This window comes from Plectropomus leopardus, chromosome 22, assembly GCF_008729295.1.
Source record: "Plectropomus leopardus isolate mb chromosome 22, YSFRI_Pleo_2.0, whole genome shotgun sequence".
NCBI lineage: Eukaryota > Metazoa > Chordata > Actinopteri > Perciformes > Serranidae > Plectropomus > Plectropomus leopardus.
This window is the reverse complement of record NC_056484.1, coordinates 3732654-3737162: the sequence shown is the minus strand read 5'-3', so window position 1 is coordinate 3737162 and position 4509 is coordinate 3732654.

Sequence of the window (4509 nt, the reverse complement as noted above, 5' to 3'; positions counted from 1 at the left end):
CACATACTCCTCTGTGTTTGCCAGCTGTCAGGAAAACATGGAAATATAAAGAGGTCAAGAGGCTGCAGACGAACATCTATCTGGGCGGTTAAATCCCACAGAGCAATAATGGCGTCCCAAAATTATGAGGCTGCTGGATACACGTTCACACTGATGCGGCATAATAAAACCCCAATAAAATACGAAAGATTTCCACACAACTTTTGCTGCAGAACAAGAGATGTTGTCAACCGTGGAATGAACATAAAATCACAAAAGATGGACACTGCATCCTCACAGCCCACGGACGTATATTTTATTTTAAAAGAGCATCTATCTATCTGCGTGTCATTTCTACAACCTAATAATAAACATAAGATTTCTGTATGCATTAAGTCTGTAAACTGTTAACATGGTTTTTAGCATTGACCCTGATTACTACTAATAATATAAACTTTTTTTGCAAAGTGCTTTTCAAAATATAAAGGACAAGAGACAATGATAAAAAAAATTAAAATAAAACCAGGAGCTGTGTATGAGATAGAGGAATAAGTAAAAATAAAATGTAAAAAAAAAAACAAAACTTTGCCTCGTTCAGCTTTTCTGCTTAAAAAATGCAGCGACATGATCATTTTAAACATGTTGTATAGATGCATGTGTGCTAATAATTTACAGTGTATGTTTCCCCAATAAATGATATGTTGTTTTGTTTAAAGTGAACACTCTGCACATGGTGTACAAAAGTAGTATTTTTTAATGTGTTCATATAATTTGCTTGCTATGAGAAAAATATGTTCACTGGCACTGCACAAAGATGCTGTTCACATTAAGGGTAAACAGAGGCTTTCACAGTTGAATTGTGCAATTCTTTAAACATTTCTTGATATGACTCTTATGGATTCACTTGAGGAGAAATAAATGAGCAAGTTTGAAAAAGTCGAGAGGGAAAAACAACTCAAAATGAACAAAAATGCAAACTGTTTTGACATACAAGTGGATCAACAATGCTGCAAAATTCCAAAAGAACTTCATGAGACTATACTTTATATCTGCAGGCAAGGATGGTGCAAATATCAGTTGATAATTGACATTTCTATTAGATAAAAGGTGTGCAAACCATACAATAAATTGTTCTTACCTGCATATTCATGTACCCGTCAACAGACACCAGGTAGCCTTTATACTCCATCCCCCACTTCAGTTTCACCATCACTGGTTTGCCCGTCAGGCCGTTCAGGAAAGGTTTTGGGTTCAGAGGTAAACTCTATAAAGAGGAAAACATGAGGCAGGTTATTATACATACCAACATACTACAAACTAATATATCGCTTTTTTAGAAAAGTATTTTAGTGATTTTACTTATGTTCTATGACATAAATCCTCTTACCACCTTTTTTAATACATTTATAGTGTTTAGCTCTTGTTTTGAAAGGTGCTATACAACAAAGTTTTACAATTATAGTTTTTATACAACCTTTTGGATATGTTATTTAACTACACATATAGACTGCAATAGCTTTGGCAAACATTTAAGTATTACTGCTGCAAATATATCTTGTTCTTCTCTAAATAGTGGAGCTCATGTCGAGTTTAGCTCAAAAATCATAATAAAAAAATAAAATACTTGAAACATTGCATTTCAACAACATTTAAAATGTAAACATGAATTTAGTGAGCATTACTGATATGTAATCATATAATAGTAAATTCGGCACAAAACCTGTATCATTTAGTTGTTATCTTAAATACACGTTTCAACATAAAACTTCTCTCTGAAGAGAATGTGTTTCGATTTATGGCTGTTAATAAGATAACGTTTTGTAAAAATATCACATGAAAATATTCACTAGTATTCCTGCTGTGTATGCCGAACTATAAAGCAGCTGCTGGTGTAGCCTCCATATTATTTGTATTGCAGCCAACAGCTTTATGGAAATTATAAACCCATCTTTACATTTTTTTAACAAAAAATTGTACGGTTTTCAGAAAACAACAAAACAATCACGACAAAAGCAAACAAAAGCAAAAAGCAATATCATTATGTGTAGAATAACTAAAGCTAGTAACATACGTGGAGCAAGTTTTTATACAGTATTAAATGATTTTCCTCATAAAACAGATAAACATATGCTAGCTTAATTAGCAGATTTTTTTAATGGAGTTCGGTGCGACTTTATCTCTACAGACATCGAGTCCAACTCAAACAAAAAGCAGCATAATATAACTTTTCAACTAATTTAAGTCGCCGATGAAACGATTAAATCTACCTTATAAGCGTTTATGTAAATAAATATTACATTTACAGAGATTGTAAACGCGAGTAATTCATTCATTCACCTGCAGTCATGAATGAGAAGCTAGCGCAGCTAATGCTAACTAGCAAACACGCTATCTTCGCTCGGTGATAGCGACAACAAATCCCACAAAACATCGAATGAGTTGATTTTAAATATCTTTAAAATGAACTCACCATTTCAGTTCTGCTTGTTAGTGTCTGGGAATTAATGAATTTGATATAATTCGTCACAAAAACGTTTGTACTCCGCAGAGCAGAACACGCTTTACCGCCAAACAGGAAGTACAACAGTAAGACTTCCGGGTAGTCTTCACGGTGTGACACAGCGCCACCTGCTGGTCGGAGGTTCACACTGCAGCGACATTCACAGAGCGTCTCCCATCACTGAAAAAAAAGAGTTTTACTTTAAAATACTCCATTACAAGTGCAAGTCCTGCATTAAAAATATTACACAAGTAAATGTACAATTTTGTCTTGGTCTAGAGCTTTGAATCCACCCACCTGAGTAGACTAAAATCAAAATGGAAAATAGTTTTCTTTTAATTTGTTTTTATTTCCTCAGGGCAATAATGACAAAAAACTGTGTTTTAAATATTATTTTATTTACCAGATCACATGGTTTTTTTAAATATAGGTCTCTACTAAACAGTTGAGATGACCCCTTGTGGTATTTGTAAAAACAGAAAGAAAAAAATAATAATTACAAACTGTATACTGTTAAAATGCTTTTAATATTTAAGTATGCCAACATATATAATTTCTTTTTATCATGGAGTTAGTAGTATTACCAGTACTTGTATTAATGCAATATACTTATCCTAGATAGTCACACTTAAAGTACTTTATGGTGAAAAATCATAGTGTTTTTTTTCATCAAATATATAATGGAATGACATAAAGACATGGTTTTAACCACAATGAATATTAATCCCTTTTTATTTCATAAAAATTGTGAATTTATTATCTTCGCATCACTACGTAATAATTACAAACTTATTTTAGCATATGGATAACATCAAATGTATCATTTAACAACAATGACTGATCAGAAGTTGTTTTTTAAATTTCTTTGCAAATAGTCAGTTTTAATAACATTATCTTAGTTTCGTTACTTTTACCATAAAAGGCCAAATCAACTGTTTGGTAAAGCATGTTTTTAAAGAAATATTTGACACTTAAGTTTTATTTTTTTTGTATATAGTTTTATAAATCTGTTCAATAACACTCTGAAACGATAACATGTTAGAAAAAATATAACTACCTTTAAAAAATCCCAAAGCCCTCACGTCTGAAGTGTTTGTTACTAACTTGCTGTGGGAGGTGAAGTGAAATAGCAGACTATTTTAAATCAAAGGCATTTTTTTTTAAGCATAACATACCTAAACCGAATTGTAGAGATAGCTCAGTCAGGTTGACACATTTTTCATTTAACTACAGTGATTTAAAATGTCCAAACGGTTGAGCAGAATGTTTTAACGTCCATCTGTGATCCTCAGAAGTGAGTTTAAAGTGACCTTTTATCACTTTATGAGGCGTGTTATTATTTAAGTTTGAAAAAAGGACATTCTTTTAAAATGTGTCTTGTGATTTGTGTCAGGTTAAATCCAAGCAAATGAAGCAACAGCTTCTTCTTCTGATGTATATCCAGCGTCACTGTCAATCTCTTCATCTGCTCCCAGATGAAATATATTATAAGTGCAACACCTGCTCTGTAGAACGTCTCATTTTAACATTTTCACACTGCATTACTCAGTTTGATAAAGTGTGACCTGAAAAAAGTGAGATGACTGTCATATCTGGGTCGCGCTGGCTCTCTGTCTGTGCAGCTTTTTCTCTCCGGGCACAAACAGTCTGAAGATTTCGCTCATTTTTTTCTGCACTGAAGCGTTCAACTGTTACTGAAACATCCAACAAGTTCCAACCTGATACTGTGAATAAAACTAACATCTGACTTCCTACAGTAAAGGGCTGGGTTCTCTCCCAAAAAATTCCTCTAAAATTGCGCTGGAGCTTTTCTGTGCATGTCTGAAATACTGATGTCCTTACATCATTTAGCCTATTTTTCTTCCCTCTCCTTTCAACGTGCCCTACGTGTAATTAAGCAATCCGTCAGTCAGTCTCCGTGTCAGTTATGGCATGAGAGCAATGTGTGTGTGCGTGTGTGTGTGTGTGTGTGTGACTGGTTACCCCTTTGTCTGATCGCCTGGTGCCCCCCAGTCCGAAGGGGCTGGGTA